This window comes from Gossypium raimondii, chromosome 4, assembly GCF_025698545.1.
Source record: "Gossypium raimondii isolate GPD5lz chromosome 4, ASM2569854v1, whole genome shotgun sequence".
Classification (NCBI taxonomy): domain Eukaryota; kingdom Viridiplantae; phylum Streptophyta; class Magnoliopsida; order Malvales; family Malvaceae; genus Gossypium; species Gossypium raimondii.
In genome coordinates, this window is record NC_068568.1 from 28,577,425 (window position 1) to 28,600,058 (window position 22,634).

Sequence of the window (22,634 nt, forward strand, 5' to 3'; positions counted from 1 at the left end):
TCTCCGGTCAAGGTCGATTCCACTTCTTTCTTGATCTATAATAACACATTTGACTTATTTAGTACTCACATTTATCAAAACAGTCCTTGACTCAAACTTTGGTAAAATTATAATTTTGCCCTAAACTTTTACATATTTACACTTTTGCCCCAAAGCTCGTAAATTAAACTTCATCCCTTATTCTTATGTATTATGACATGTTGAACATTTTTCCCTTCTATAGAAACATCAAATTCCAACTCTAACACTTACTTATGAACATTTAGTATTTTTATCGATTATGTCGTTTTACTCGTTTTCACTCAAAATCGCTTAGCAAAAGTTGCTTAACATAATTCTAAGCTTCATATTCTATCATGAAACATCAAAATTCACACTTTTCATCTATGGGTAATTTTTGGACATAAATTCTAGCTCGAATTAATGGTAGAGATAGCTTAAGCAAGTTATCGGGATGCGAAAAATACAAAGAACAAGAAAAGCAGGGCTAGAAACGGACTTACCATGAAGCTTGGAAGATGAACAAACCCTAGCCATGGTGTTCCCTTGCTACATACTGACCATGAAGAAAAGAATTGAAGAAGACGATAATTTATTTCATGTTATTTTGTCTTTATTCATTAATTAAGGCATTTTACCAAAATGCCCTTAAATAGCTTACTTACTAACCATGTCTATTTTTGTCCATAAATAACCAATGGTCTAATTACCATTTAAGGACCTCCAATTTAAAATTTCATAATAATTAGACACCTCTAACTTGTAGAACTCAACTTTTGCACTTTTTTACAATTTAGTCCTTTTGACTAAATTGAGTGCCCAAACGTCGAAATTTTCGAACAAAATTTTTACAAAATAATTCCGTGAAATCGTAGACCATAAAAATATAAGAAAAATAATTTTTTTCCTTGTCAGATTTGTGGTCCCGAAACCACTATTCCGACTAGGCCCAAAATCGGGCTGTTACAACTCTCCCTCCCTTTAGGGATTTTCGTCCCCGAAAATCTTACCAGAAGAAGTTACTTCCAATTCTCATGAGACACTTTCACTAACTTCCCAAAATCACTAATCAATTTAATCTCGTATATCTCTATATCAATAAATATTTCTCTATAGCATATTTTCTGAAATATAGATTTTTCATTTCGACTATCCGTCTTCATACTCGTAAATACACATGCTTAAATACATACAACTCAAATCACATCTAGATAAATCAGTTCACTCTAGTAAAACAATTGAGTTGATTTCAACTATCGAACATTAACATATCAAAGTACTATTTTCTTCATGCTGAGAATACAACTCAAACACACAATCTTTCAACATTCTTTTAGCATGCAAATCACCTGAATCACCACATTTTAGCTCTGGAATTTCATCGTAGCAAAACAATACACTTTCTAAATATGCATGCAAAACAGAACAATAACCGGTCATAAACCAACTAGACCAACAAGACTTTTGTCTAACATCATAGTTAGCTAACATTCTCACAACATAAGAACTTTATCAAAACTGAACAATTATACACATATTTCTGAGGATAAAAGAATATATAGAATATCCAGAAAAGATCATCGTGTTCGTTTCGATTGTAATCGTCACACACAGGCATCTTTACCACTTAATTGTCATTTCTCTCACTAATTCTGTTATCACGAACCTCGCATTATTCCATTCACTAACAATCTGATATTTCTTTTAAAACTGAGTTCATTTATTACACTAGGCTCAACTCTGTTTGCATTACTAATTATTTGACCACTAAACTCTTTAGTTCACATTTATGAATTTATTCAACATGATTCTCATAAAAAATTTCGTCATAAAACAATATCGATAAGGGGGTGAGGTCGTAAAGCCTCTAACTTACTCTCATAAATACATATATATATATATAAGACTTAACATTCATCATCAATGTAATACCATCATAACCACTTAGTTCATTCATATATTTTCTCACATATAGGGGTCACACGCCCGTGTGTCTAACCGTATGGGCAAAAATCGGGCTAGTTTTCCAAGCTTTATTTCTCACCCATTTGATCTTTTAACTTCACCACTTGTTCACTTTATAGCCATATCAATAATCATCATTTTCTTGTATTTCAGATAAATACATATAACCATACATAAGCATGCAAATCACTATTTCTTCTTGTCAATCACAATTTCAAATGACTGATTCATGTAAATGAGCTCAATATCATTATCTGTTTAATTTACATCACTTAAATTCACATACACATAATTTATTAACATAACGACAAACATAATCTACGAATGGTGAGATCACATAATTGAGCTCAATTTCACTATTTAATATGTTTTATCACATAAAATTTGCCTAACACTTACCACAATTTGTCAAATTACGTAAGCATATACGAATTGAGTACTTCGTTTTCACATTGCCATATCCAACTATGGTCTTACATGTAATCACATATCACATACCGATGCCATAGCCCACTATAGTCTTACGGAATCACATATCACAATGATGCCATATTCGGATATGGTCTTACGGAAATTTCATAATCACATTTTCACATGTTGCATGGCCAAACCATGGTATTTTCCGTCAATTCATCACATATCAACGAGCGAAAGTACTCATTCTGCGTTCTACTCAATTTGATCTTCCAATTCAATTTTCATACTATTATAATATTCATGATTCAATAATAAATACACATAACAAAATATCATATTACCTCTAATTTAACAATTATACATAAGATTACATCATATGAACGCGTCTGAGTTCACTTATTCAAGCAAATATACATAACCACACATTCCATCTATTTAAGTAAATTCCGTTTCCATATTCACTTAATCAAATATGTTGAGCACATAGCATCATATGATCACTAACATACTTGAATGAGTTTATCACAACATAAACTTTCATTTCATTTTTTTATACATGAACACATATACATATCACAAATTTCTATTCTTACCTTTCTAAATTCTAACATAACGTGAGCATATTTCATTTATCTCAATATCATTTTTAGCATTCTCAAAAATAGCTTGGTTGAAAATCATCTCTGTCTTAACAAAACAATTTCGTTAGAGCAGGAGATATCACACCATTACAAGTAATAACATGGCATCTATAGCTAGACTCACATATGCTACGTTCGGTCCGAGAACCGACTAAACCGTAGCTCTGATACCACTAAATGTAACACCCCTTACCCGTATTCAACTCCGGAATAGGGTATGAGGCATTACTAGAACACTTACACATGTAAACGTATTAAACTGAGTTACAAAATTTCATTCAAATTTAAACTCTTCAAATTTTTAACATGCTTTTATAATTCTTTATAACATATCCTCAAAATATTATATTCATAACAAATAGGGCCTACGAGACCCGATACTTACTTATGTAATTCAAAGCTCCATTTCCATTTTATTCAATTCACAATATTTCGTGTTCACAATTCAAATTAATTTCTCAATCCAATATATATATTTCAATACCACACTCTCATACTATGAAACTTTATTTTCCCATATGAGCTTAAACCATGATCATCACATATCAAAGACAAATGTTCTTGACATTTCCATGACATAAACCGAATTAATCAATGCAACTCGATGATATAATCATCCATATATCATTATTATCATATATATATATCAAGACTAAATTTCTTATACATTTGGTCAATTGCTTTTCAAAACCGCAATAGTTCCTTCGGTACCAATACGTATTTACCATTCAATTTAACATTTACCGATTATAATCGGGCATATGACCATTATACACAATTATTTCCTACATTTTATTGTCCTCCTCCTCCTCTCCATTCCACATCCTTTATGTGTATATCACATTTAAACAACATTAACTATAATTTCTCTATTCACTAACATGTATATTCAAAGCTGTCTATTCGAGTCATAGTCACTAAATTATTTTTACCTGGAGCTACAGAACTCCAAATTAAGATCCGTAAATTTTATCCGAAACTAGATTCACATATATTCTTACCATAAAATTTTCATAATTTTTGGTTCAGCCAAATAGTACAGTTTATTCTTTAAAGTTTCCCCTATTTTACTGTTTGACAGTTCTGACCTCTCTTCACTAAAAATTAATTATCTCACTGTACAGAATTCGGATATAGTTTCCGTTTGTTTCTAATAAAAATAGATTCACTGATAATTCTAAACATATAAACTTTATCCCATAATTATTTTTTACAATTTTTACAATTTTCCAAAGTCAAAACAGGGATTCCAAACTCATTCTGACTCTGTCTAATTAAACTTCAAATATCTAAAATATATAACTCTTTTGCTTTTTCTATTTATTTTATGTGAAAATAGACTCATTAAGCTTCAATTTCATATATTATTCAGCCTCTAATTAAATTTCCACCATTTTTGGTGATTTTTCAAAGTCACACAACTGTTGCTATCTAAACTGTTTTGTTGCTAAATGTACTCTTTCATAATTTCACTTTTTCACTTTCAATCACAATTCAATTCAAAATTCACTTTTCCATTTCTAAGTCGATATTCAATTCAGTTCCACACCTATATTCATTATTCAATTACACTTAGTCAATTTCCCGTTGAACACTCGGAATATACATAGATACGTAGAGAATTAGCACATAAGTGCCACACTGATATGTAGCCGAAGCTACCACTGATACGTAGCCGAAGCTACCACTGATACGTAGCCGAAGCTACCACTGATATGTAGCCGAAGCTACCACTGATACGTAGCCGAAGCTACCACTGATACGTAGCCGAAGCTACCACTGATCAATAACACTGGAAATGTCCACGGGCCTGCTCACACAAGGTGTCGGTGTGCGCAACACATGCTAGATCACCCAGCACCCGGGACTCACTGTAACACTGTAACACTGATCTCTAGTGACATGTCACTTGTATCCACTTCTATTCCTAAGTTCAACCGGGAATTTACACTTAACACTTTATTTTAAACACTTTATCACTTGAATAATTCATGAACAATTTTCCTTCCACATTCAATATTAATTCACATATCAAATATAATTCACAATTTATAAAAATATAACTATTATTTACACGTAACTTACTTTGATGCAATAATATAAAAATTTAGCAATTTAGTCTTTAATCTTTCCTTTTCTCCGGTCAAGGTCGATTCCACTTCTTTCTTGATCTATAATAACACATTTGACTTATTTAGTACTCACATTTATCAAAACAGTCCTTGACTCAAACTTTGGTAAAATTATAATTTTGCCCTAAACTTTTACATATTTACACTTTTGCCCCAAAGCTCGTAAATTAAACTTCATCCCTTATTCTTATGTATTATGACATGTTGAACATTTTTCCCTTCTATAGAAACATCAAATTCCAACTCTAACACTTACTTATGAACATTTAGTATTTTTATCGATTATGTCGTTTTACTCGTTTTCACTCAAAATCGCTTAGCAAAAGTTGCTTAACATAATTCTAAGCTTCATATTCTATCATGAAACATCAAAATTCACACTTTTCATCTATGGGTAATTTTTGGACATAAATTCTAGCTCGAATTAATGGTAGAGATAGCTTAAGCAAGTTATCGGGATGCTGAAAAATACAAAGAACAAGAAAAGCGGGCTAGAACGGACTTACCATGAAGCTTGGAAGATGAACAAACCCTAGCCATGGTGTTCCCTTGCTACATACTGCCATGAAGAAAAGAATTGAAGAAGATGATAATTTATTTCATGTTATTTTGTCTTTATTCATTAATTAAGGCATTTTACCAAAATGCCCTTAAATAGCTTACTTACTAACCATGTCTATTTTTGTCCATAAATAACCAATGGTCTAATTACCATTTAAGGACCTCCAATTTAAAATTTCATAATAATTAGACACCTCTAACTTGTAGAACTCAACTTTTGCACTTTTTACAATTTAGTCCTTTTGACTAAATTGAGTGCCCAAACGTCGAAATTTTAGAACAAAATTTTTACAAAATAATTCCATGAAATCGTAGACCATAAAAATATAAGAAAAATAAATTTTTTCCTTGTCAGATTTGTGGTCCCGAAACCACTGTTCCGACTAGGCCCAAAATCGGGCTGTTACAAAGGAACCTTTGACTCACATACTTCTTTCGAAATTCAATTTGAAAGAATTCCCAGTCTACTCGCTCTCTTTGCACAACATAAATCAATGCGTTCTACCACTGATAGGCTAAGTCTTTCAATAAGAAAACAATACATTTCATGCATTCTGCAGGTGTACAATATAACTCATCGAAAACCCTAATTGTATTTTCTAACCAGAACTCGACTCTCTTCGGATCATCTTTAGACATAGCTCTGAAATCTTCAGCCCTATATTTATAGATTTTATCGATCGGAGACTTACTCAATCGTACTGGATCCAAACCCTAAGGAACTACGGAGATATTTAGGGGATAGGTGGGAGTGGAGGTTATTGAGCCATCGGGTTCGTTCGTATGAACTCGGTAAACCACTCATTCATCATCTGGAAGAAGGTGTCCTTAGCCTCTCCTCCCTAACCCTCAGATATGGCATACTACAACTTGACGCTACACCATGAACGGAGGCTTACATGTTACTTTCACCCGCATCGGAATTGGCTCAATTGGATGACATTATCTATATAAAAGCATAGTTCAAATTGAGTCAGGAGTTATCACACTATCATAGGTTATATAATGGCATGTATTTCTAGACTAGTATATGTTACGTTCAATCAGAGAACAGACTACCTAGCTCTGATACCACTAAATGTAACACCCTTAACCCATATTCGTCGTCAAAATAAGGTTACAGAGCATTACCGTAAAATCATAACATAAAACATACATCACCAAACATTGATATATACATAGCATAATTCATTCATAAATATGCGTGTCATCCCTTAATCGAGCCATCGAGGCCTTAAAAACACTTTAGAAATGATTTGAGACTAAATTAGAAACATTGAGGAAAAAGTTAGCAAAATTCAAACTCCACGGGTCACACGGTCATGTGACTCACACAGCTTAGACACACGCCCGTGTCTCTGGCTGTGTAACATTCAAAATGGGGACACATGGTCGTGTCCCAGCCCGTGTCCGTGCCCGTGTAACTCTCTGACTTGGATCACATGGCCAAGCTACACGCCCGTGTAACTTTCAAAATGTCTCACACGCTCGTGTGTTAGGCCGTGTGTTAGGCCGTGTAACTACCTGACATGCAACCCTGTCTTAGGCCATGTGGACAAAAAATTGCCAAAAATCAAGCCATTTCTTTCACCAATTCAAACACGTACCCACAAGCCATTTGCACATATAACCAAGACCTTAAAACATGCCCAAAACAAACATAAAATGACTAGTTTCCCATACCAATAATTCATACAACCAAGATGCCAATAAGGCACCCCAAATACAATCCACCAAACCTATCTAAACATATGCATACATGGCCATTCATCAACCTTACACATCTAAAATATTTGAACTCAATAAATACCTTAATTGACCATATTGAAAATACAACCATCACATACCAAATTGGTCATTCAAAACATGCATCATCTTGACCATAATAACACCAACCATCAAGGCATAAAAATACCATACGTATATCAACCATAATAACACTTATACATTCCATAAACAGCTAGATCATAACACAAGTCCACCTATACATGCAGTATAACCTTGACCAAAACATCAAAATCTATCGATATAATCGTTGGATAGTGTGATAGGTCTCCGACGAGCTTCTAAACTGATCGAGCTCTCGATAATCTATAAAACATAGGAAAGAAACTACGTAAGCATATAATGCTTAGTAAGTTCATAAATCATGAACATAGCTTATAAATTTAACATGAATCAATCCAACATAAGCTTGGCACAAGCCTAAGCATCATCATCAACACTAGTGCTTTAATACATAACTCAACAAAATTATCACATGGTAAGATAGATTTCATGAACATAGTAAATTTGAATTCATAGTTTCCACAACATAGTTATACATACTTTGACCATTATCAATTCATACCTTTCCATAAGTTCATAACATAGTTAATGGTTTCCATTCTTTCTCATGCCCGTTGAAACACTTAGAATAATATTGAATATGCGGGAAGCTCACACAAAGTGTGCTAAATATATGGTCGATATCATTCGTTTCCTTTTCCTTTACATCATTTCTCACTCGAACCATAAATGGGTCTGCTCACACAAGCTGACGGTTGGAATATAGCTACACGATGCTGCTCACACAAGCTGACGAGTAACCGCAAAAATTGTCAAAACTTAGCCATCGGTAGGACATTCAGGACCAACGCCTGAAATATGGTAACCCTAATGACATGTCATTTGTGTCCTATATATTTCTAAGGTTCAAACAGGGCTTGATAATCATCGTACATCGTTGGATTTTCATCGTTTCATGACAAGATAAGTAACACAATAGCATGCATATATCAAATAACATTAAAATGTTATTTAAACATATGAACTTACCTCGATTACAAAATCGTTGAAATAGGATCACTAATCTGAGACTTTAGCTTTTCCTCGATCTAAATCTATATGAGGTTTATCTTGATCTAAATAAGCAAATTCAATCTGTTTAATACACATACCATTAAATTTAGTCCATAATTAATACATTTGCAAATTTACATTTTTGCCCCTAATATTTTAACTTATTTACAATTTGGTCCTTAATCTCGTAAATGGAACTTTATGCAATTTGATCCATATAACATACTAGTTGGTTTACCTAAGGACTCATATAAACCCAAACAAATCATCACTTCAAAAATTTATCATGATATTTTACGATTTTTACAAATATGTTTCTAATTGATAAATTCATCAAAAATCATTTTACAAAAGTAGTTTATTTAAAAATAATGACCCATAATCTTTCATTAAACTTCAAAAACCATACAAACATGTTCATGGAAAAACCCTAATCCTTTAACATTTTTACAAAATAGTCCCTGGGCTAGCTAGATTAAGCTACAACGACTTCAAAAACATAGAAATCATTAAAAAAGGAAGAAAAACCACTTAAATGCAAGCAAGGAGATGTAGCCGAATGTTTAAAGCCCTAAAATGGTGTTCTTATCTCTTCAATTCGCTTGAGTGAAGAAGACGAATGGAAAATGGGATTTAATTTTGTTAAATTTTAACCTTAATTAGCTATTTACCAAAATAACCTTTAAAATTATTCATAATTTCAATAATACCAAACTCATAAATGTCCACTACCACATAAATGGTCTAATTACCACCTAAATACTCTTACATTAATGTTCTATAGCCATTTAATACCTTTAGCAACTAGAACTCTACTTTTGCACCTTTTATGATTTAGTCCTTTTCACAAAATTAAGCTTGCAAAAATTAAAATTTCTTATCAGAAATTTTATACGACCTTACAAATATTCCATAGACATTATAATAATAAAATAAATATTTACTCGTCAGTTTTGTGGTCTCAACTACTGTTCTGATTTTACCGAAAGCGAGCTGTTACAATACATATATGGCCAAAAGACTCAAACTGAAGGTAGTGTAGAACATAAAACCAAAGAAACACCCAAATAGAGGAGTATAGAAACTCACTTGCTATCATTCATCCTCGCTAGCTTAGCTTTCCCAAATGCCAAAGTCCCTTTCTTGGTAGCTAAGGATGACAACCCATATACCAATTAAACCCAATGTATTAAAACAAAAAAAAAAACCAAAAATCCAATATTAAGAAGAAGCTTTTTTTTCAAAGATTTCAAAAATCTTTACTTCTTTTTTCTCAAATTCATGAATACAAAGAGATAAAGAAGTTTATCAGCTCACCAAATTCTCTAGTTTTCAGACTCAAACCTCACGCTCACTGCCCCATGCAGAGCATTCCTCAACTTTCTCTTCTTCAAAGCAACTGAAGAAGATGATGCAGGAGAGAAGAATATAAAATAGAAATGAGAAGAATGCTACTTACATGCACAATCACCAAAGTCCTAAATAAACCATTCTTCATTAATCATTTTGTTTCCCACTAAGGATTTAGCCAATCCCAATTTAACTGAACCAGTTAAGATCAATCCATGCTCTAGATAGCCTTATGGTTATGTAACGACCCGAAACTCACTGGAGTGAAAAACGTTGGTTTCAGAATTTTGTTTTCCAATGATAGAGTGAGTAAATATTATTTATTAATATTTATTATGCTATTATAGTATTACACTAAAGTCTAATAATTTTGGTTATTTGGAAAGTTAGACAAGGTATAAGTGTATCGGTTCTAAATTTAATGGTTTTGAAAATTGAGGTATTGAGACCTAATTTTAGTAAATTAGACTCATAAATATTTTTATTAAATATTTACAGAGTTTTATAAGATTTGAATTGAATTTTAGTTAGACAATTTTGTCGAATAAGTGATAAATTAATGTACATAGACTAAATTGTAAAAGTGTTAAAAGTTCAATTCATATGGAATCTTTAATTATATTAAGACTAAGGACTTTTATAGTAATTAAACCGTCATAATAATAATCTTGGATGATAATGAATCTTATTATAAATGAAAATTTGATAATTTATAATAAAATTAACAAAAATAAATGATAAGCAATAAAAGATACATTAGTGGAATGGGAGAGAAAAATAAGCATTCTTTCAACCTTACATACTGTTAAAGTTTGAGGATGTTAACATTGTTGAATAGTTGAAGTTTTAGGGACCAGTTTGATAAATTTTAAGTTGAGTATTAAAAAAGGAGTAAATTGTAAAGTCAATTGATGATTTTGTGCAATAGGGGTTAAATTGCATAAATTTTGAAATTTGTGGTAGAAATGAAAAATAGAAGGTTAAATTAGGCCTAGAGTGAAATTGAAAAAAAATGAGGCTAAATTTGAAAGTTATCTCTATTTTAGGGACTAAATTGAATAAAATGCAAAAGTTACATAAATTAGCAATTGAATGTGAAAATGATTATATATTGATAAGATAAAGTCGTTGACAAATGATTGAATGAGCTGTGTTTATTTAGTTTGTTAGTTTGTATTTATGTTAGTCTCTATTTGGTTTATATGTCATAACTTTGAACCTTTTCAATTGCTACAATTATGAACTGTGTTGCATGGTGATAATATAAGGTAAGATGGAAATGATTGAATGAGCTGAATTTAATCAATTTGAATTAGTTGGTTGTGATAATGACTAAATTGAATAGATTTGAAAATATGATATATATTTATATTTGTGTAATTGAATTAAGTTGTTGTTGAATTATGTTGTCACGTATGTGATTTGGTGATTTGGTGATGAAATTATGTTGTGGCATTAAGATTTATGATATAAATGAAATTGGAATAAGGGTGGATAGTGGGTATTAGTTTATAAGCTCGAAATTATGGACTTGACATTGTACGATTGAAATAGGGAAAAAATGTATATGCTACAACTATGACAGCTTGGTTTTAGATACATAAATAGATTTCATATTTAGGTGATGTATTATGATTTGTAGATTGACATGTTAAAATGCAGTATAAACTTTATATTATGTTTTAATGTTCGATTATAAAAATACCACTTAGTATACTCAACGTACGATTTTGTTTTTGATCGCCTCCGTTTTGTTTTTGATCGCCTCTGAACGTACCAACGTCAAGAGTAGAAATCCTACACAAAAGATATAAAAGTCAGTATCTGCAAGTATATGGGTCAGGTTGTAATATAGTTACAATGGATAGGTGAGTACTCCGAGGATCATACCCAAGGGAGGCAAACACTAAATTAATTCTCACCTAAACATAAATATATCTAATTATTACTTTAAATGGATTATATTACGATGAATAAAAAGAAAGGTTTTAGTAATCTATACTAATAATAAAAATAAGAGAAATAGAATAAAATAAATAAGTAAATCACAAGAAATCAAATAATAAAATATATATCAAATCTGGGCATGGGTGATTAGATCACTTCAGTAATCATAACAAACTGTTATTTTGGGTTTTCTTGTTCAATCAACTAGTCAATACCCCAATAGGATCTTCCGATATTCCACTAAAATACTCAGTCGATAACAACTATTTATCTCTCAACCTCAAAGTCCAGACCGATTCAGGGTTAAGGCATTTACGGATAAGCCATACCAAATTTGGGTTAATTCCCACATTAATGACTTCTTAGGGTTGTCAAACCTAGGGTTTAGGTTCTTCCTTTCCTGAACAGTTGATCTGCTTAGAAAACCTTACAAAACAATTAATTAGCCATAACTCTACTCCCTAATCTGCAACAGAAGGAGTAGTTCCTTATAGATCTCATAAATAATATAAACTTGATAGAAAGTATAGACATGATGAATAATTCAAGAGAATAAAGTTTATAAGAAGCCTAATTTGTATTAGAATTAAGCGTAAAATCCTTACAGGGTTTGGTTGTGTTTCACAAATTTGATTTCCCTCACAAAAGTAAATAATAAGAACTGAAATAAAACCTAAGCCTTAAAAAGAAAGAAAAACTAAAAACTAAATCTAGGAAGAAAATTATACAATATGAAAGTTGTCCATCACATGTGTTAAATGAGCCTATTTATAGACTTTTGAGTGGTCGTCGTTCTTAACCCTAGGTCAGTTTTCATCCTCGTGCATAACATTTGATTGTGTGGGAAAAAATGCCCAGGGATCATAATTATTTCTTGTACAGAGGTGATATCGTGACACACCAAGTCCTATCTCGCGACATCGAGGGCAATATGCTGATCTTTAGGGTATCTTTAGGGTGTGTCGCGACATCCTCAGGCTGTGTCACAACACCAAAAGTAGTCTTGGAATTCTTCTATTCTTCTCACTATGTTGCGACATCCCATGCTCCATGCTAGAACACCACAACAAGTATCGAGTTAGCACGCCTTCTAGTGGTCTCTTGTACGCTTATCAAGTATATTAGCTCATCCTTATGCCTCGTTTGGCCCCTAAGGGCAATAAAAGACTCAAATTAAATACTTTATTGAATTTAACTAAACTTAATAAAACATAATTAAAACTTAACTAAAATGTTTATGTTCAAGCTCCTAAACTGCGAAAACTAGTTTAATCTGCTACACTGAATTATGACAGATGAAACTCCCCATACTTAAGTCATTAATTGTCCTCAAGCAACGCAAACAAAAATAGTAAATGAAAATATCACCCTTGAGCAAGTATGGTACAAATGTTAGCTTTGGAGCATATGAATAATCATTTCATATTCAGACATAATCTTGGCCTGATATATATCTAACTTACCACTTTTCGTACCAAACACCTAAGTTCAATGTATTACAAAGCTTACAAGTATTAAGGGTCTCAAATGTAGGAGCTCATTAAGAAATTATACCATTAATTTTATTATCCTAGCAGAATACAAATAGTCATAAATACAATTATTCAATATGGTTCCAAATTGTGAATAAGTCCACTTAGATCACATAGGGCTTTTCGACTTGTAATGTTTTGAGGCTTAGGATAGGTATGGAAATCAAGAATAGTAAGCATCAAATGGTTTCAAGTACGAAAATAGTTTGGCACATCAAATTGTCCCCTATTCTCCCCCTTAGCAACCCTTTCCCACTCACCGCCTTATTTCTTATTCTCTCACATTCCTTTTATCTCCTTATAGGAAATCTCAGCATCATTTATTAACTACGGCTAGCTCACGAATTTTTGTTACATTGATGAATGAAGTTTTCTATTGTTGTGAGTTTGTCACTGCTCTTTATTTTTCTACTCGTGTAATTTTCCTTTTTGAATTTTCCTTTTGCAATTTTTAAGCTAACCTATAATCACTATACTCTACTACTCTTTCCTATCACTCTGTTTTTACAAAACCACTGTAATGTATCTACTTAACCCACAATATGTTTGGCTAAACGTCTATAATCATTGAGTTTGGAACCAAAGAAAATGGTAAGCACAAATTATCATTTTTAGTTCGGGTTTTGCCTAGAGGTTCATCAAAAAGTGTTTTCTAGATCAAAATAGGTACTAAGGATGAATAAATAGGGTTAGTTTTTTAGCTCATGGGTGTATACCAAAAAATAAATTAGGTCATCCCTAGGTATCTCAATATTAACAATTTGAGTCAACCAAACAATCACAAATTCAACAATTTATCATTCCTACTAGCATGCTCGATTCCCTGTATTTTCTGTATCATTTGGTACATTCAATTGCTTAATAACTATATACAATGTAATGTATAGAACTTAATAGTCTAATAAAAAATTAAAATCAACTATCCTCATGCCAAATTTACTATGAATACAATCAATCTATGTACATGCTCCTAACCAATCACTTGTATTTCTATAAGATCAAACACACAATTGACCAGAAAAATCAAAGAAAAGCATACAATTTTAAAACAAAATTTCTTTGTTACCCTTCATACTTTAGATAACACATCGTCCTCAATGTGTAGCCCTGTAAAAGATAAGGAACAAAGTTTCCCAATTGATCATGATAGCGTCCCAAACAATTGGTGGTTGCCTCCTCTTTTTATCATTGAAAGCTCAGAATCACTGTGTTTCTTCCATATGGGGTCCTACACAAAAAATTTAAACACAAAACAACTACTAGTCTATTATTACTTCTACTCCTAACAATTTAAATAAATTAAAAATCATCATAAATGTAATACAATCTTTAAAAACAAAAACTAAAAGTTCAATAATCCTCTTCAAAATCCATCTCATCATCTTCTTCCCCTCCTCAGTTCATTCTTCTTCTTCACTCTCATGGTCCACTTCTTTTTGCTCTAGATGTGTCGGCCCAAACATATCCGATGTATAATTACGCACCCTAATATTGTTTTATTTCACAAATTCTTGAAAAATTGGGCCTGACTCCTGCATCCAGTGTATCATCCAGTCTAACTTGGGATGACTACTCTCGCCAATTTCTTGTTGAGTGATCAATTTTGCTTTCCTTTGCGACGAAGCTAGAGCGAACATCATCTCTTGCTGGCATTTGTTCCACTCCTTAATCTGTTTAGCCCGAAGTTTGGTGTGCTGTGTATACAGAGTGTCACCAATTATGCTTCACGATGGCTTTATTGATTACTCCGTAGATGCGATTGGAACACCTACTATTTTGCCTAAGGTTGCCACTAAGTGGGGAAATAAGACTCCCACTATCTACCCACTAACACATCACTTCATATTTTGGTATATCCATGTTCCAATGCATACCTATTTTTTCTGAAAAATAGCGTAAAGTAAAACTGCTCGAAAAATATTGGCATTAAAAACATTCAAAGTAGAAGCTATTTTAGTGCACAGAAATTGAATCCACATTTTTGCTTTAGGAAACATTATTTCTTGCTTAAAGGAGGTTGGAATATCAGTACCTGGGTGACATTTCCATTCACCCCTCCCCTCTATTAGGAAGTTTATAATGTTGTCCATATTTATATCCAAAAATATTTCAAATAAGTTTCTTCTATAAAATCTTCTTCATAAAATGAAACATTATAAAGTTCACAAATAACTCGAGGGGTAATTTGTACATCTTTCCCTCGCACATGTATTGTTTCCTATGTACGACCTTTAGCCTTTTTAGACTCTTGGACCCGTAAATATGCATAAAATTCCTGAAGTAAAGGGACTATGGTAGAGTCTTTTAGGATCATACAAAAACGTTTCCATTTATCATATCAAACTAAAGCCATATCTCCTGACAGAAAACCATCGATGGTTCAAATCCTCTCTCTTGAATAAATGTTTTTCCCTCAAGTTCTAGAAAATATTTCTCTATGTTGGGATTTGGGAAATTAGAGGGATTGGAAACAGTGGGAAGTTTTGGTTCATTAGTTCTTCTAACCTTTTGTCGAGGCACTTTGAATGTTGTTTATGTTCAATAACTAATGAACTAACAAGCAAAGTTTCCAATGGAACAATAAAAATAGGAGTTAGGAACCCTTAACCTTAAATGGAGATTCGTTAGATTCCCTTAAGAAATCTTATTGTTCTATCTATAAATCCTTGCACCGAGTAAGTTTATTCTGAAAATAAGATCTGTAAAACAAAGATTTGGAAACAAAAGGAGATTTGGAGGTTTTAAGAATTTTAGGATTTTCAAAATTTAGAGGATTTTGAGAGAATTAAAGGTTAAAAAGGTTTTAAGTAATGGTTAAGAGTATTTTGAAGTTTGAAAATAAAGATTTTTGAGCTTACAACTTGGTATAATTAGGTTTAGTGATTCGAGCTGCGTAATTGGGTTGGGTCAACCTTGCAGAAAATTGCAGCGATGTCGCGACACAAGGGTTCTGTGTCAGGACACCCCTGGCAGTTTACTATTGTTGTGACATTGGGGTTCGATGTTGCAACACAGTCTAGAATTTTATAATTCTGGGAATATTGTCTTTGGTGTCGCGATACACAGAGTCCGTGTCACGACATCGAGTTGTTTTTCTCAATTCCATTGATTCTGGCCTTGGTGTTGTGACACGGGGTTGCCGTGTGGTGATACTGGCTTTGTATATACCCACCATTCCAATTTATTGAGTGTCACGATTTCTACAAAATATAAATTTGATAAAAATTCAAATCTAGACTAAACAATTAGCTAAATATAAAATAATTTACAAAGAGTTAAATATCAATTTAAATAATCAAGTTTTATTATTGGATTTATCTGACAGCACCATTAATTCATATAAGGATGATTCTCTGGTTCTTTGAGTATTAGTCCATCGCCTGTCATGCTACTCCACCTTCTTCCGTTTATCTTTTTCCCTAAACCTGGTCATTTGACCTAAATTGATTGTAGGAAGTATGTCCTTTGATTTGAGATTATTAAGGTTAAAGATAGATAATTCATTACAATTCTCCCTAAGTCCCTTTTATTTTTCCCACTCTGTTAGTGACCATATTTAAAAAATTTAGTTTCATCTTAGTCCTCATTGTTAACTCATTATTTTCCAGATAAATGGTGTACATTGAAGTGGCTAGAAAAGGTCTACTTAACAGGAATGATAAAGTCCACCGGAATGATAAAGTTGTGCACTTTGACTAACACATCTTCCAGTGCCCCTTTCGGATGCACTGAAGACCTGTCAGCCAAATATAGTGTAATTTATGTATTCTTGAGGTCCCCTAACCCGAGTTTTCATAAATAGATAAAGGCATTAGATTGATACTGGCTCCTAAGTCACATAAAGCTCTATTAAATGAATTTTCCTTATCTCTAGGGGAATTGTAAAGCTTCCCAGGTCTTTTAGCTTTTGGGGAACCTATCTAGAAATAATAGCGCTATAGGAACTGCTCATATTAACTTATTCTCCTACCGTAACTTTCCTACGCCTAGACATAATTTCCTTTAAAATTTTGGCATACTTACGAACTTTCTCAATTAGTTCAATTAAAGGTAGGTTAACATTTAATGTTTTGAACAAGTTTGGAAAGCTTACAAACTCGTCTTCATCCCATTTTTGTTTCTCTTCCAACCATGAAGGGAACAATCATCAACTTCTAAGTTTTCAACTACCGGTGCCACTACTTCCTTTAGTTCTGGTTCATCATCAGCTTCTAAGGGTTCTTCATGAAAATCATCAATATTCTCCTTATTTACCATTTGAGTTGGGTTCTCTGGGCTACTCAGTACTTTACCCAATCGGAGAGCAATTTCTTTCACGTGCTCCTTCCCTTCTCTCTGAGGACTATCTTTGGTGTTGCTAGGAATGCATATTCCAATTTATCTTTTTATATCACCCATCATGCTCATCAATTGGCTCATCTGATCTTTGAGCTTAGTAAATGTTTTTGCTAAATTGGTGCACTCATAGTGCACTTACTTCACGTCTATTTTCATTGACTTCATTTCCCCCATTAATTTGATCCAACCGTTGACCACATACATTATGGTCATTTAGGTTGGCCCTTTTCTGAGGTTTCTATAAATAAGGACGTTGATAGTTAGTATTTTTAACCTGATTTGAAGTATTACCTCCTCCTTCATTTCTTCCCCATCTCAGATTTGGGTGATTTCTGTATCCGAGATTATAATAATTCAATAAGGGTTTCCACCCCTATTCCCTGTGTAGTTCACATCCTCAGTAGGATTGTCAATAAAGTGGAAGAACGATTTGTTTCCTCCATATATAGAGTGTACATTTTTCTCAGGCTCTATTCGTTTAATTCTGTCCACTAATTGTTGATATCTATCATCCTTCTGGACAGCCTTTACCGTAGATGGTCTTTGGCCATATGTGTGTCATTCAATTGGCCACTGGTCAGACTTCATTTCCATATTTTCAATTAATTTGTACGCATCCTCGTACCTCTGTTCATTAAGGCACCTCCTGCTGCACCATCTAATCCTAACCTTGAATGCACATCCAACCCATTCCAAAAAATTTGTAGTCCTAACCATGCAAGCAATCCATGGTGTAGGCATTTCTAAATTAGCATCTTAAAATGCTCCCATGCTTCGTGAAAATTTTCCCCTCTAATTGTTTTATCTTGGAAATTTCCCTTCTTAGTTGGACCGTCTTGCTAATGGGGAAAAACATTTGTAGGAATTTTCCCACGAGTTCATCCCATGTCGTGATTGATTCTGGTGCCTGCGAATCTAACCATGAAAAGGTGTTATCAATGAATGAAAAGGGGAACAATTGAAGAATAATTGCGTCATTAGTGACCTTATTATATTTGAAGGTATTACAAAGTTGGAGGAATGGTTTTAGATGTTGACTCGAATCTTATGTCATCGTTCCTTGACACTACAAATTATTCTGAATCATCTTGATCATAGTTGGCTTGATCTAAAAATTATTGGTCGTGATGGTCGTCCTCGTTATACTCCTTTAAACCATATCTAGATTCGGAAGGGCATATTTCCTTAGAGTCCTTTCACTATGCGCCATGAAATTGTTTGCAGGTAGTTGTGGCGGTGGTGATGGGTCTTTTAGGTTTTATTGCTAGCTTCGTCGAATAGTGGATTCTCGCGTGGTGTTAAATTACCTTCAGCAGGTAGCTAATTCTGCATTGGCTACTGCTATTTCTGTTGTTGTTGCTGTCGACTATTTCTTTGGATTATTCTTTCTAGCCTTGTGACTGGGTCTATAGGTGTTCCCCTACTACAAGTCATACACTAAACCTAAAGACACAAGATTAGTAGAAAATAAGAAACATAAATTCGTAGCTATAATCCAAATATTTCCTAATTATTCTATTAATATGCAAAAATTGCAATTCATATAGTGACATTGCCTCCCCAGCAACAGCGCCAACAACTTGACTACCTCTGGATGTAGCAATGTCCAGAGTAGAAATCTTACAAAAAAGATATAAAAGGAGGTATCCACAAGTTTATGGGTAAGGTTGTAATATAGTTACAATGGAGTAGATGAGTACTCCGAGAATTGTACCCAAGGGAGGAGATCACTAAATTAATTCTAACCTAAATATAAATAGATCTAATTAGTACTTTAAATGGATTATATTACGATGAATAAAAAGAAAGGTTTTAGTGATCTATACTAATAATAACAATAAAAGAAAGAAAATAAAATAAAGAAATAAATCACAAGAAATCAAATAATAAAGTATATATCAAATCTGGGCATGGGTGATTAGCTCGCTTTAGTAATCAAAACCAACTATTGTTTTGGGTTTTCTTGTTCAATCAATTAGAAAATACCCTAACAGGATCTTCCATTGAAATACTGAGTCATCAAGAACTAATTATCTTTCGACCTCATAGTCCAAATCGATTTAGGGTTAGGGTGTTCACGGATAGGCCGTAAAAAATTTTGGTTAATTCCCACCTTAATGAATTCCTAGGATTGTTAGGCCTAGGGTTTAGGTTCTTCCTTTCTTGAACAACTAATCTACTAAGAAAATCCTACAAAAAGTTAATTAATCATACATCCACTCGCTAATCCCCTACAGGAGGATTAGTTCCTCATGGATCTCATAAACAATAAAAACTTGATAGAAAGAAAAGACATGATGAATAATTCAAGAGAATAAAGTTTAGACGAACCCTGATTTGTATTAGAATTAAGTGTAGAATCCTCACAGAGTTTGATTATTTTTCACAAATCTGATTTCTTCCAAAAAAGCAAATAACAATAATTGAAATACAACCTAAGGCTAAGAAAAGAGAAAAAACTAAAGAATAAATCTAGGAAGAAAATTACAGAATATGAAAGTTTTCCATCACATGTGTTAAATAAGTCTATTTATAAACTTTTGAGTGGTTGTCATCCTTTACCCTAGGTCAGCTGCCATCCTTGTGCTTAACATTTGATTGTCCAGACCAAAACGCCTCTGGCTCGTAATTATTTCTCGTATAGAGCTGTTATCGCGACACACCAGGTCTTGTGTCGCGACATCGCGGGTAGTATGCTCATCTATAGGGTATCTTCAGAGGTGTGTCGCAACATCTTTAAGCTGTGTCGTGACATTAAATAAATTCTTCTATCTTGCTCCCTATGTTGCGACATCCCATGCTCTATGTTGCAACACTGCGACAAATATAGAGTTAGCACTCCTTCTAGTGGTCTCCTGCACACTCGTAAAGTATATTAGCTCATCCTTAGGCCTTATTCGACCCCTATGGTCAATAAAAGATTCAAATTACACACTTTATTAAATTTAACTAAACTTACTTAAATGTAATTAAAACTTAACTAAAATGCTTATGTTCAAGCTTCTAAAGTGAGAAAATTAGTTTAATTTGCTACACCGAATTACGACAAATTAATTTTCCATGCTCGAGTTAGGTACTTAAAGAATTTATTGTTGATCCAGCTTCTAGCGACAATCTCGAACTCAAGTGTTGGTGAATTGTTCTTTTTGGTTTTGGCATGTACCTAAGATGTTTTAAACTTAAAATGGCCATTTTGTGGCTTGTTAGCATTTGAAGACTATGTATTTATGTATAAATGTAATGGCTTTAGTCATGTTGTTAATGACTTGATAGGTTGCTTGGATTACATGTCTAATATCTTTATGGTTGAGGAAGTATCATGCTAAGTGATATATCTTGAAAAGAGTTATATTTCATGCCTTTAGACCTAGCTAATTGTTTGTACTCAAGTACATTTTGTTGCATTTTTAGACATTTTTGTTAGTATTTGTAATATTGCATTAGGACTTGGATTGTGTGGGAATTGGGTGCTTTTTATGGTAGAGTTTTTTGTGTTGGTGTGGTAGGACCTGGTTTTGGAACGAGGAAATAAAGGTGTAAAGTTGTGTCAGGCAAAGTGCAGAAAGTTTGCCATCACAGATGCCGTGGCAATATCGGGAAGACCAAGTCAACATTTTTTGTGTAGCAGTTCAAACTTAAGTTCAAACTTGTACCAGATAAACCCCTAAAAGTGGAGAAGATAATCATGAGCAGTTAGCCAACCCTAGCCTAATCTTTCTATAAAAATTGATGAAGGAGATCTCACAAAGGGCGACAAACAGGTGGGAGAGATCCTTAGGCGTGAATAAGGGTTAAACTGCGTAAAGGAAGAAAAGTCGAAGGCAGTCCTTCTTAGCCATCACAAGGACGTTGTGCTGCTGAATTATGGGCTGGGCAAGCGAAAAATGCTTCCTGAAGTTCTTCCATTATTTCCTTCGAAAGATTGAATTGTAATAGTTGAACACAATGTCAAATAATATTTTGGTTTGGAATTTTATTCCCCAGCTCATGAGCTAAATCTCATAGGGTTGGGATTACTTTCAATGAACCCTTAATTGTTTTATGAATGCCGTATATATCTCATTTACTTCAAGGTTTCATTTGATTGTTCTTATTTCTTAATTAAAATGCAACGATCTCTAGATATAAAAGGCTGTTTGCATTTTAAAAACTAAGTCTAATCCCGGAAGGGTTGGATTGGTTGGATTAAAATTAAATGAAATAAGCAAGTATTCAATAGACACTTGTATTCAACTTTAGAAATAGAGTCACAATTATACAGAAGGAACCCATGCAAGATATCTAAGAAGCCTATAGACACGGGCAAGGTAACTTGAGGTTTTGTCCTTACGAGAGGTAGGCCATTTTAGAACTCTTATGTGCAGTAAAGTAGATATGGTTTTGCCAAGGCATTATTGACAGTAAAGTTCAATTCTGGGTAATCCCAACCTTTCTAAATCAATATCACTCCATCCTTATTCTTTGTCGTAGTAACTTTTCCACAACATATTTTTTTGTTTATTTCTTTTTTCACAGTCTATTCAAATAATCACTCTCGTTATTGCCATTAAATTTCTGCTTTCACTGTTTCCATAGCATTTCCAAGTATTCATTAATTCTTCATATTACATGCATCACTATTTCTTTAATTGCCACTACATACTTATCATTGATTTTGCAATTAATGACGCTCTTGCAGTGGACTCTGTGCTATGTAATTGGCGTATCCTACATTGTCCCTAAATGCAAATAGTAGGACCAGTTAGTATAAGACGTATCCAAGAGTATAAAAGTAAGGTATTTAAAATGATTAAGATTTGTACAGGATATAGGAAATTAAAGAGATATAGCAAAGTAATGAAAATATATTCTTGAAGTGAATGTAAACATGGTATTTTCTAAAGGAAATATCAATCATCTATGTATGGGTC

At 33.1% G+C, this 22,634-nt stretch overlaps 1 long non-coding RNA gene and 1 other non-coding gene across 2 annotated transcripts; one reads left to right on the plus strand and one right to left on the minus strand.

Annotated features, from left to right (window-relative positions):
• Positions 1 to 5,011: 5,011 nt before the first annotated feature.
• LOC128040557 (uncharacterized) lies at positions 5,012 to 5,715 on the minus strand. Its single transcript, XR_008195230.1, has 2 exons — positions 5,662 to 5,715; positions 5,012 to 5,194 (listed from the first exon to the last, which is right to left on the minus strand). It is a non-coding gene; the product is annotated as an uncharacterized LOC128040557 (long non-coding RNA).
• A 12,732-nt stretch (positions 5,716 to 18,447) lies between these two features.
• On the plus strand, positions 18,448 to 18,553 carry LOC128040820 (small nucleolar RNA R71). The gene has a single exon (XR_008195626.1). It is a non-coding gene; the product is annotated as a small nucleolar RNA R71 (small nucleolar RNA).
• The last annotated feature ends 4,081 nt before the right edge of the window (positions 18,554 to 22,634 follow it).